Genomic DNA, 12878 nt, shown 5'->3' with positions numbered 1-12878 from the left:
TCAGTTCCTGCCTCAAGTTTCCTGCCTTGAGTTCCTGCCCTGACTTCCCTCAGTGATGGAGTGTGACCTGAGAATTATAAAACTTTTCTTACCCAAGTTGCTTTTGGTCGTGGCATTCTATCACAGCAAAAGAAACCCTAAACTGGCTTTGGGATCTAAGATTTTAGTGCCTTGAATTTTCAGTTTGGCAATTGGGATTAATAAATTTTCTTCCAGAGTTTCATCATAACTCCTTTTGGGAAAGGGTTACACAGGATAATAGCCAGAAGGTGTTTCCAGCACGCACTCACCAGTACACAAAGAAAAGAGCTGAGGGAAACTTCATAGTGAGCCAAACTCTACATCTACCCCTTTGTTTATGTGGTGGTCAAGTCACTTCAATTACTCTGACAACATGTGAAACTGTGACGATAGAACTTTTTCATTCATTCATCATTTATCCATTCACTCATTTACCCATTCAGTATTTGTATAGCTTCTACATGAACTCAAGGAAACAGTATAAAACGTAAGGACTCTCATGGATTTCACATTCTACTTGGAGGAACAACAAGCGTTCATGGTCATTTCTGGAGAATGAATGCACACATAAAAATAAAGCAACACAAGGGAGATAACTCGGCTGTAGGACAGATGCTTTCTCACAGAGACACCAAGACCATCTCTTAGGGAGAGTCCTGAGGTGTACATATGCTTGGTGTATTTTAAGTAGAGAAAACATAGTCATCAAGAATCAAATGAAAAGAAATTGGTGACCCTAATATTTGCCACTTAATGAACCTTAAATATCTATTATGTTCATCATTACAAAGCATATTGAATGTTACTAGAAAAGCATTTTTATAACAATAATGGTAGAATTTTATGTATTTGCTATATATTTTGTACTAACTACCTTATTGGATCTTCACAACAACCTCTTGAGGTAGATAATGTCCTCACAATAATTACAGGTGTAAATTGGGGCCAGCACATGATGTAAATTGCCACAATTTAAATGCTTTTAAGTAGAAATATCAGAAGACTAACTGGGACACTCATCTCCTGAGAACTTGTCCTTAACCCTTCAGTTGTACTGAACATCTGAACAGCAATGAGAGAATCTATTTCTCGCTGCTGTAACCAAATACCTAAAATAAATAACTTACGGGGTAAAGATTCATTTGGGCTCATGGTTTCAGATATTTCAGTGTGTGGATGCTGCTTCTGCTTTGGGCCCATAGAGCAGACAGTGCTGTGGGACAATGGTCTGTATCCTGTCAATTACATTTTTAATAAACACTGATTGGCCAGTAGCCAGGCAGGGAGTAGAGGTGGGGTGACGAGAACAGGAGAATTCTGGGAAGAAGAAAGCTTATTCGGCAGTCCTGTCCCAATCAGAGAAGAAGCAAGATGTGACTGCCTTGCTGAATAAGGTAATGAGCCATGTGGCTAACATAAACAAGAATAATGGGCTAATAGAACTAATGTGTAGACCTTGTGTGGTTTCTTTGGGACTTAATGGCTGCAGGACCATGAGGGACAGAAAACCTCAGTCAACAAGAAACATCATGACACATTAGAACAGAGGCAATTGATGGAGTGATGGAGCAAGAGGGATAACTTATGTTAACTGGGGAGCATAGAAAGGGGAGTTGGGACCAGTGGCTATATAGTCTTCAAAAAAAAAACAACAAACAAATAAAAAGAAAGGAAGAAACACATTTTCTATTGTGTTTCTCCAACAAGGCCCTGCCTCCTAATATCTCATTAACCTATGAACCTGTCACTGGACAAAGCCATTGGTGAGGTTAGCACCCTTAATTTCATCACTTCTCAATAGCATCGGTCACTGGGGACCAAGCCTTCAACACACCAGCCACCTTGAGGGACACATCTTATCCAAACTGTACTGATCATGGTATGGTTTTCTTTCTCTGGATTCTTAAAACATACTTTAACTAAACTTGTACTGTGAATTTCTGGTTTAATAAATTCATTTATTCCATGAGCATTTATCAAACACCTGTCATGCTCGTGGCCCTTGGGCAGGCAGGGAGAATATAAAAAATGTAGGATAGCTTCTGTGCACATACTGGAGTACAGAGGTAGCAACAGGAGCGAAATTGCAATGCATCTCATCGAGCCTTGGAACACCACTGAACTGTCTCCTGTGTCTTCAGCTTGTCTTCCTGACAGGAATATGTCAGCAGAGTTGTGGTGTATAAAAATTATTGCTCGTGCACCTAGACATTTTCATAAACAATGGAAGAAATATTAGTGGCTTCTGTGAAACAAAAACCCATCGCAGCAGAATTATAAATTTCAATAAATCTTCAAATGTACCTACAAGAGTCCACTAACTGGGTCTTCTCATCTGCTGACATATGATTTGTGTCCCAAGATCTTTCCTCTTGATTGGACTATTGGGCTGATTGGATATGGAGTGCACTTCCCCTTCCTAGTGCTCGAACAAATGATTTCCTCCTCCCTTGCTCTGGAAGCTCATACTCACTGACAGGAAGCCGCTGACTCCTTTTTCTATTTGCCACTGAGAGGAGAGAAAACATGAATTTCCATCTTCTTGATCTAAGGTAAAATAGGATTATCTGCCAACCACACCCTGCTGGCTTCTCCACTGAGAGGCTGAGTTCCGCTGCCCTGGTTGATTAATTCCTGAGATTGATTTGGTATTTGTACACATTGCCTTCACAATCATTAAAGAGGCATTAATTGATTATTCAGGTGTAGAATCCATTCTATTCCCCAATTTTACAGCCTTCTCAATCTTTTCTATAAACTGCAATAGATGTTTGGCCTTGGCCTGGCTTTCATCAATCTCAGCTTCAGAAATACATGTGGAAGGAGGCCTAGAACCTGTACATTAGCATCTTTCTTTCTGTATCAGAGATGTCAACCTCACACAGCCCGTATGCTATTCCTTGTAGGTGAGTTGAAATAGATTTCTCTTCTTTCTCCCTGCAAAGTGTCTCCATTCCAACTTCATTTTCTCCATGTACATGTGCACGGGTACATCCACACACATGTATCTGTGCATGCCCTGGGCTGGACCCACATAATAGACAAAAGGGTCTATTGCTGTCTGCATTTTACATAAGAAACAGAAGCTTAGAGGGATGGTTGTAATGTTTAATGTCAGAGTATTCAAACCATTAGCCCCAAATGTTCCTTCTTCTCCAACACTCTAGTTTACGTGGAATCAGACTACTTTATGCATGTTTATATGCAAATGTATCAGAAGATAAGCATTTCTCTGACTGGAAAGTTCTAGAAAACCAAGAACTTATGCAGAAACGCCCAGGTTTCCTTGACCCTACTCTTAAAAGTCATGTCTTTGCAAATAAGTTAGATTTTGTAGATTACATTTTTTCTTTTATAATTTTTTTTGAGTATGTATTTTCTCTCTCTTTGGATAATTGAATTACATTTTTTGAATTAAATTTTAAAATAATTTTCTTTTTAAGTTTTTTTCTCATCCATTACATCCCGACTGTAGTTTCCCTTCCCTTCCAGTCCTTCTCTCCATCCTTCTTTCTCTAGATCCACTCCTCCTCCATTTTCCAGGGAGAGAGAGAGAGAGAGAGAGAGAGAGAGAGAGAGAGAGAGAGAGAGAGATCCATGGATATCTACCAAATATGGCCTAATAAGTTATAGTAAGACTAGGCACAATCCCTTGTATCAAGGCTGACAAGGAAATACAGTAGGAGGAAAGGGGTCCCAAGCTCAGGCAAAAGAATCAGAGTCATCCCCTCTTCTCACTGTTGGGAGTCCCACAATAACACTAAGCTAAACAACCTTATGGCATATGCAGAGGACCTAGCTCAAATTAGATTTTTCCCTCTGTAATGTCAGTCTGCAGAGATCCTGCAAACTCCACTTGTCCTCATCTGTAGATGGAAGGTAGAAGCAATGATCTACTGGTCTTCAGAATGACAGTGCATAGCCCCAGGCCCATCCCAGAATGCACTTTCTGAAGATGTTAGTTGAATGAACTAGTTGACCAGGTTTCCTTTTCTTTTCTTCCTTCCTTCCTTTCTTTCTTTTAAAAAAAGACATCCATTTAAATTTATAACAATGGCAACGGAACCAAGGTGTCGCAGAATTGGGGTGGGGATAGTGACACAATAAATAGCCTAATGGAATAAAGGGATCACCAGTCTGAACCAAGTTATCTGGGAAATTTATGACTGAACAAAGAGCTAGAGGAAGAGGAAGATTAAATAGTGGGCTGGGGTCAGGGGGAAGAACACGTAAGACACAGGCAAAAGCATGTGCAAAGTCTTAATGACAAGACCTTTGGATTCCAGCTACTGACAAGGTCTGTGCAACTCCAGTAAGACTTACTACAACTCCCAGATCCCTCTGTTTCCAGCAGGGTGGAAGTGCTTGCATCTCCCACATGAGCCTCTCTGGGTGGGATGATCCACATGGACTGCATGAAATTCTGAAGGTGACTAGACTCCAGAGGGTACTTACTAAAAACTGACATGGCAAAACAAACAGCTTGCTTTGATACTATCTTGTAAGCTTTTATCTCCACTTATCTCCATGAAAACAAAGTATAAGGTCACCAACATGGCCTAGGAGATGGCTTAGTCTCAGAATCTACATACCTCAGGAGCAGGTGTGAAGACAAAGTTAGGAGTGAGGGTGGATTTCAAAACACAGGCAGTGCAGTGATGCTGACTGAGTCCCAAGGCATCCCACACCTTTTTGGTCCTATGACTTCTCTGACATGTGTTTGTTAACATCCCAATTTTGTAGTGCTTGTTGAGGAGAGCCCACACCCCGAATAAGGACACAGAAACATAATAAGGTACAAAGGTGATGAATGGGTAAGCTAAGACCTGAATCCAGTCCCCATGTGATTCTGAATACTCTTTTTCCTGCCTGCTGCTGAGGGCCATGTTGTCTATTGTTTAAAAATCTAAAGTTGGATCTACAGAAGCCAGTACCTTCAGGAGCCTGGTGAGGATGTATGTGGGAGACAGACTGGAAGAAGCACAGTAAAGACCTGGGGGTCTATGCCTTTTTGAAAAGGAGAAACTAGTAATCATCTCCTGTTGGTAATTGGTGTAGGTCAGGAGGTTTCAATTTGCCACATTTCCATCCCCCATTCAAGACAATTCCCCAATCAGGATAATCATATGAAATCACCATGCTGTTAAAATGCTAGCATCTGAAAACCTCAAGCAAGCCAACCAAAGTCCTTTAACACGACATAGAAGTATTTAAATCTTTTTTAAAACACAGTGAGTCCTATTCTGTTGTGATACCTCCCATCGGAAGACCTTTGTTGATATCCAGAAACAGGCTGCTGCTAAATTTCAGACGTCTTGCAAAGCACATATCAGTCCACACCACAGTTAGCCACCCCACAGTGTAACAGGGACAACCCACAGGTATCTCAGTCTAAGAAGTCATCCCTCAGCCCTGATCCTTGGCTTAAAGATTTCTTTACCCACCTAAGTCCTCACCAGAGCTCTCTCCTGCCTCCCAGGCTCCCTGCAGCCAGGATAGCATGGGATTTATTTCCTTCCATTTAGTTTGGCTTCTTCTCGTCCTGGGTTAATTCTTAATAATGTGGAAGGTCCTGAGTTACACTTGCAAATCCAGCTTAATGTTCAAGTGTATGAGCAACAGGAGCAATTCACCTTCAGTCAATAATGCAAACAGAGCTGGGTCTAGATAAACCCCATTACCAGGCCTGAAGTGGCCCAGGGCACCTCTGCTACTGCTGATTAGCCTAAATGCTAAACACAAACCAATTAACACACTCTAAGGCTGCTTATCTCCTGTCACTTAGTGTGGAAATAAAGCCCAACGCTAAATACACCTATTGATTTAGCCATTAAATCCAGCATCACTCAAAATAAAACTCGTTATATTATTGAGTAAAAACAGAGTCACCTGAGTTTCAGGATGGGCTGTATTATTTAGAAATTTTACCTTTCCATTTTTTCTATTGTGTTCCCAAACAGGACAGAACATCTCCCCCTACTGTGGGCATGAGCCAAAGCTCTAGGGTGGAAGAAGGGAGTTACCTTCATCTTAACCTCAGCTCTGTCTCTGCCATTCAACAATCACACTCCATTGGAAGCCTTCCCCTTTAAAACTCTATTTTAGCATAGAAGAGTAAACTTTATGCTTTGAAGGGTTTAAAATGGGAAGGTGAACTAGGATATTTAAAAAACAACAGATATAAAAGCCACAGGCAATATAATAAAAGGGGGTAACTTTGAACATTAACCACAGACACCCACCTGCTTCTGCAGGCAAGAGATGGTAATAGTAGTGCCTTTTTCATTCAGGTAAAAACAAGTAACTGAGAAGTCAGAAAAAGATCAACCAGAAAGTTGCTTTGAATGAGTGTCTTTATTTAATCAGTCTTAAGGCCCCATGTGATGCTGTAGTAATAGGAGCGGCAGGGCTGCGTCCCCAGCACCCGGCTGCCCATATGGCTAGCTTAGCTTATGCCCCTAAATAATTACATGGAAACTGTATTCTTTTAAACACTGCTTGGCCCATTTCTATCTAGCCTCTTCTCGGCTAACTCTCGCACCTGGACTAGCCCATTTTTAAAAATGTGCTGTAGCCCACGAGCTGGCTTACCAGGAATGATCTTAACCTGCGTCTGCCTGGAGTGGGAGAATCATGGCGACTCCTTGACTCAGCTTCTTTCTCCCAGAATACTGTTCTGTTTACTCCGCCTACCTATGTTTTAACCTATGAGGGCCAGCCAAGCAGTTTCTTTATTGCTTAACCAATGAAATCAACATATTGATATGACACTCCCACATCATGATGCAATGCTCACAGAGTTTTCTTTTTCTTTTTTATTTATTAGAGATTTCTTCCTCCTCTCCGCCACCACCTCCCATTTCCCTCCCCGTCCCCTGACCAAGTCCCCCTCCCTTGTCAGCCCAAAGAGCAATCAGGGTTTCCTGCCCTGTGGGAAGTCCAAGGACCACCCACCTTCATCCAGGTCTAGTAAGGTGAGCATCCAAACTGCCTAGGCTCCCACAAAGCCAGTATGTGAAGTAGGATCAAAAACCCAGTGTCATTGATCTTGAGTTCTCAGTAGTCCTTATTGCCCACTATGTTCAGCGAGTCCGGTTTTATCCCAAGCTTTTTCAGACCCAGGCCAGCTGGCCTTGGTGAGTTCCCAATAGAACATCCCCATTGTCTCAGTGTGGGTGCACCCCTTGCGGTCCTGAGTTCCTTGCTCGTGCTCTCTCTCCATCTGCTCCTGATTTGGACCTTGATATTTCAGTCCAATGCTCCACTGTGGGTCTCTGTCTCCTTTCATCACCTGATGAAGGTTAATATTCAGGAGGATGCTTATATGTTTTTCTTTGGGTTCTCTAGGATCACGAATTATAGGCTCAATGTTCTTTATTTATGGCTAGAAACCAAATATGAGTGAGTACATCCCATGTTCCTCTTTTTGGGTCTGGCTTACCTCACTCAGGATAATGTTTTCTATTTCTGTCCATTTGTATGCAAAATTCAAGAAGTCATTGTTTTTTACCGCTGAGTAGTACTCTAATATATATATATATATTCCATACTTTCTTTATCCATTCTTCCTTTGAAGGGCATCTAGGTTGTTTACAGGTTCTGGTTATTACAAACAATGCTGCTATGAGCATAGTTGAGCATATACTTTTGTTGTATGATAGGGCATCTCTTGGGTATATTCCCAAGAGTGGTATTGCTGGGTCCAGGGGTAGGTTAATCCCAAATTTCCTGAGAAACTGCCACACTGCTTTCCAAAGTGGTTGCACAAGTTTGCATTCCCACCAGCAATGGATGAGTGTACCCCTTTCTCCACAACCTCTCCAGAAAAGGCTATTCTTGGTGTTTTTTATTTTAGCCGTTCTGACAGGTGTAAGATGGTATCTTAAAGTTGTTTTCTACCATTATGGCGGCCACTGTACTTTTCCAAAATGATCTAAGTCTTTTTGGCTGGAAAGGCAACTTGCAAGGACTTTATCCCATCGGTCTTCACATCCCCACGTGTTAGCCGAGCATGCTGACATTACAGACCTTTGTATACCTGCCTATGTATACCTGCCTTCGTATACCTGCCTTTGTATCCTTGTCACCACGTAGAGACAGGTGCCGTCCAGAGTCTGGTGCTATAAACCAAACAGAGTAGAATTGCAGCTCCTATTCATGTTTTTTTTTTTCCTCTAGAGCTTCTGCGAAGGCTTTTTAATAGCCCATATTTCTGATTGATAGAATTACTCCATGATGAACACATGAACTGTGTGCTAGTAAATCTCTCCACCCAAGGCTGTCCCCTGCCAGAGTGCCTCTTCAGGCTGAACAATACCCAATTTATTTATCAGCTGCTCTTAAAGCCTGGTTCTGCTGGATTACAGATTAGTGTTAGAGCAAAAAGTGTGCTTACTGTTAAGAGAAGTGCACAGACCCGATTGGGACGTCTGGTTTCCAGACACACCTCATTGATGGATCTCTGTTAGACTTGGGGCTGGTTTGCCAGGGAGGGAGAACTACAGTTGAGGCTGAGAGGAAAGATCCTGCGGGGCCCAGGATCATAAGGCGAAGTGAGGGCTTGCGTCTAGCTCCTTGCCTACAGAAACGAAAGCAAATGCTTGTTAAACTGCACAAATGCATATGACGTGGTAACAAATGGAGAGACAAGAGTGGATTAATGAGCTGCCTTGGCACGGTGGCAAATGCCAGAACTCAGCACCTACAATGAATGGCAGACGCAACAAGAAGTAGCTGACTTTGTTGAGAAGACATCCGGCACCAGCTCACAACCTCCACGGCTGAGAGTGAGGCCACATCCACGAGGCTAACGTTGAGACACTGACTGAAACTTTGCTTAGCGTGCGTGGCCAGCAAACACCCCTCCTTCCCTGTAACCCACTCCTCAACAGCCACACTGAAAACATCCCCGTGAAAAACAAAGACAAACTAACACGGGCCATGGTTTTAGAAATGAATTATAAACACCCTAGCTCTCGCTGCCCTTGAGTGCTGGGCAGGGGTAGCCTTTTCATGAGTTGCTTCTCTGAAAGGCTCCATGCAATCGAATGTGCTCACCTAAGGAACATGTACTGGAGTCTTGGTCCTTGGTATGGCACAGTCCAAATGGGAGAACATCAGAAAGTGGGACCTTGAGGAAAGCAGTTAATTCACGGGTTCACCTCCTTCAGAAAAGATTACTGTATTTTCCATGAGAATCTGGTCTGTTCTCATAAGAACCTGCCTGGCCTCTGAATGTCTTGACTTTCTCAACTGTCACATGAATGTGTTTTCTCTTGCCACCACAGTCCCTTTAAATCTATAACATCAGATACCATACGGGTATGTAGCCAGAATGTCCTCACTAGAACTGAAAATATATGGATGCCTCACCCTTGAAACTCTAGAACTACTGTGAGCTAAAAGAGAAACAAGCAGACAAATGAAAAATAAATTTATAAAGAATCCATCCTCAAGTGTTTGGTTATAGTAACAAGAACACAGCCACATGTGAGATTCTGCTAGATATATGAGACAAAAACCACAGGCATTTTTCGAGGATAGCTGAACTGTTTGCGTCCAAGTTTGGCATATCTGGCATTCATCTTTCCCCAGAAAACAGGGATTCCCTGAGAAGGAAGTGAACAAAAAAGATGACCCAGAACAGGGTGGAGACAGACCCAGCACCTGCACTCGGCCTTGTCTAACAGGCCAGCAGAATTTGTTTATAATACTGAATATTTATTTGTGTTAGACCATTAACTCTCATTGAATCCTGTATAACATGTCTTATAATTATACATTTGCTGACAAGAAGATAAATATTAAAACCAGGATTCAAACTTATAAAATGGCTTAGCTAAAGAACCTGCAAATTTAAACATTAAGTGTATATGTTTGTGTGTGTGTGTGCACGCTCACATGCACACGTATGCATGTGGGTGCACACAGTGTGTATGTGAGTGTGTGTGAAGGCAGATACTAATGTCAGGTATCTTCTTATAAACCTTATGCTTTAAGACAGGGAGGACCTCTTATAGAACCTGTTGCTGTTGCTTACTGGCTGACTTGATCGGCTGACCAGCAAGCTCCAAACACCTGTCTCTGCCCTTGCAGAGCTGGAGTCATAGAGACATGCTACTTTACCCAGCTTTGTGTATGTGGTATCGGAATCTGATCTCAGGTCTTGTTCTTGTACGATGAACACTTTATTAAATGAGACACCTTACTCTTCCCTCAACATTAAAATGTGAAACCCTTGGCTATTAGTCCCATGAGCCACTATGTCTGTCTAATTTAGCTGAAAGCAGGTTGCTATCCCTCCTATGCTATGAGGAGTTAGCCATCTCCTGTCTTACACACCCAGCAATCTTTACTGAGAGGAACTTGGCAGGAACATAAACACAATCTGTGTAAAGAGAAGAAACCATGGCCCCAACAAACCCTTCTATAAGTCCCTCCCAAGTGAGGAGTCTAAGGAGACATCAGGAAGTTAAGGTCCTCTCTCCTAAAAGTCTGGGAGAGGATGACAACAGCTAATACTGGAAAACCAAAACCCTGGGCTCTTCCATAAGGGTGTGTGCCTCCCTTCTGCATCACCAATAGCTTTAGCTCAGCACACCCTCTTGTCAGTCTTTGGGGTTGTCAACTAAGTCAAGCTCTGATCAAGAGGGAATTTGAGTCCTGCCCTCTTCCAGAGTTTCCTTCCAGGATTATTTCCTCCACATTAAAGAACTCTGTACAGCTCATTCCCATGAGGTTCCCTCGTGATCTGTTTCAACCATGCTTACTGCCCAGATATTATGCTAGAATTGTAAATCTGTCTCTGTCTTTCTCTGTGTCTGTCTGTCTGCCTCTCTTTTCTCCCCTCTGTCTGTCTCTCTGTCTATTCCCCCTCTCCTTGTCTCCCTCCCCCTTTTCTCCTTTCCCCTTCTCTCTGTGCCAGTACCTGGGACTGAGCCAGAGCCTTGCATACTCTCGGCAAGGACTCCAACACTGAGCAACCTCAGCTGCATCATATTTTACTTATTTTTATTTTGAGGCACAATCCTACAATTTCTCAGGCTGTCCCTGAGCTTGCATTGTAGCCTGTGCTGGGCTGGAACTTAGAATCCTCCTGCCTCAGCTCCAGAGTAGCTGGGATGACAGTTCAGCACAACACACCCATCTCCTTTCTTTTTATAATTCCACATTTCCTGAGTATCCCCAGACATGCACAGGGTAATTCAGATTGCTTCTGTACAAAAGAGGCCTAAACCTTCTGAGGACACCGGCTCTTCTACACAGTGCACCTAGAAGACTGATGTCCTTGAAAATACTTGTGATTAGAAATTACACAGAAGCAGCACCGCCCTAACTACTCATCGTCTTCCGCGCTGCTCCAGAGCCCCATCCCCTCCTCTGCTACAAACCTCATCTCCACCAATAGCGCGATCACTCACTCAAGATGCTCAAGCTGCCAGTTCTGCTTGTTTCCCTTGTTAGCACCGAGCCCTGTGTTCAATTATTAACCAAGTCCTGACAACGATCCCTTAAAATCTCTCTCAAACACACACTTGCTTCTCTTCTCCTCATTATTTCTTGGATGAACTGTGGCAACAGGCCCTTGAACAGCTTTCCCACCTCAGGGTCATTTCCCTCTCAGTCTGCCTTCCCCATGGTAACCAGCAGGATCTTCCTTCAAAAGACATCCAAACTTAACAACAACGGAGGAACTGGTACAGCTGTTGGAAGCACTAAGGAAACTCACTCTCAAATTCCCTTTAAAATGCCCCCAGACAGCCAATAAGAGAATCATGTGATCCCTCTTCTACAGTGTAAAATTGATTCCACTTAGAATCAGGGTGTGTCTACGTTAATTGCAGGGCTGTTTGAAAGAGACCTAAAACATATCACATATAGGAGTGTTGGAAAAACTCGATTACTCTGTTATTGCCTAAAAAAGAGAAGAAATCAAAATACCTTTTTAACTCAACTCTTTAGATGTAATCCCAAACTGACAAAAATTACAAGTATAAAAAATATTGAAAATCTATGTATTTTATTCAACTATTGATAACACTTTATTAAACCAAAATGCTTTATTTACTTCTGTGTACATACACAAACATACGCACGCATGCAAACACACATGTGCACTCACACAGACATACATAGACATACGCACAGATGCATATTTCAGAACCATTTCCACCGGTGGAAAAATCCTAGAATGCCTTCCCTCTCTCTCAGTACATCATTCCTGTAAGGCTCAGACCATTTACCCCTAAAACACTTGCATGCATGTTTCTAAGAAGAATTGATTTTTATGCAAGTACACTGCACTTATTCTCTTTGCTAAATTTAACACTGATTCAATACTTTTGTCTAATCTACCATCTGAATTCCAATACTGTCAATTGAGCTAATAATGTCTTTTATTGCTTATATTTTCCCTTTTGTGCAAGGTGCAATTGAGGATTTGTGATTGCATTTACTCAGTGTGCCTAAGCTTCCTGCAATCCGAAACATCGCCAGAATCTTCTTATAACCTGTTTTTATCTTTTATGATATTGACATTTTAAAATAGTACAGAACAGTACATATTTTCTTTAGACAGAACTTTTGTAGTAGTTTCTCTGATGTTTCCTTAGGATTAGATTCATATTAACTATCCCTGCCCCCACCCCTTCTCCTAGCTCTACCCTGGAGAACAAAAACAAATACCTAAGGATCTCCTGCCTTTGCCAGGGCATCCTGTTTGCGAAGCTTGCTCTCAGCACACCACCTGAAGCATTGGCACTTTGACTCCTCCTGCAGTCAGTGCATTCATCCCTTTGAGCTTTGCCTGCTTCTGTTTTTTGAGGTTACTATCCTTCCCTCTATTTCTCAACAGTGTT

The 12878-nt window shown here is 42.3% G+C and overlaps 1 protein-coding gene across 4 annotated transcripts in view; it reads right to left on the bottom strand.

The window, feature by feature from the left end:
• The window catches only part of Hs3st4 (heparan sulfate-glucosamine 3-sulfotransferase 4), a 423734-nt gene that overhangs the window by 98154 nt on the left and 312702 nt on the right, over nucleotides 1-12878 (bottom strand). The window lies entirely within an intron of this gene.

This window comes from Microtus pennsylvanicus, chromosome 5, assembly GCF_037038515.1.
Source record: "Microtus pennsylvanicus isolate mMicPen1 chromosome 5, mMicPen1.hap1, whole genome shotgun sequence".
In the NCBI taxonomy this organism is placed as follows: Eukaryota; Metazoa; Chordata; class Mammalia; order Rodentia; family Cricetidae; genus Microtus; species Microtus pennsylvanicus.
Note: the sequence above shows the minus strand (reverse complement) of the source record. Positions and strands in the feature narration are given on the sequence as shown.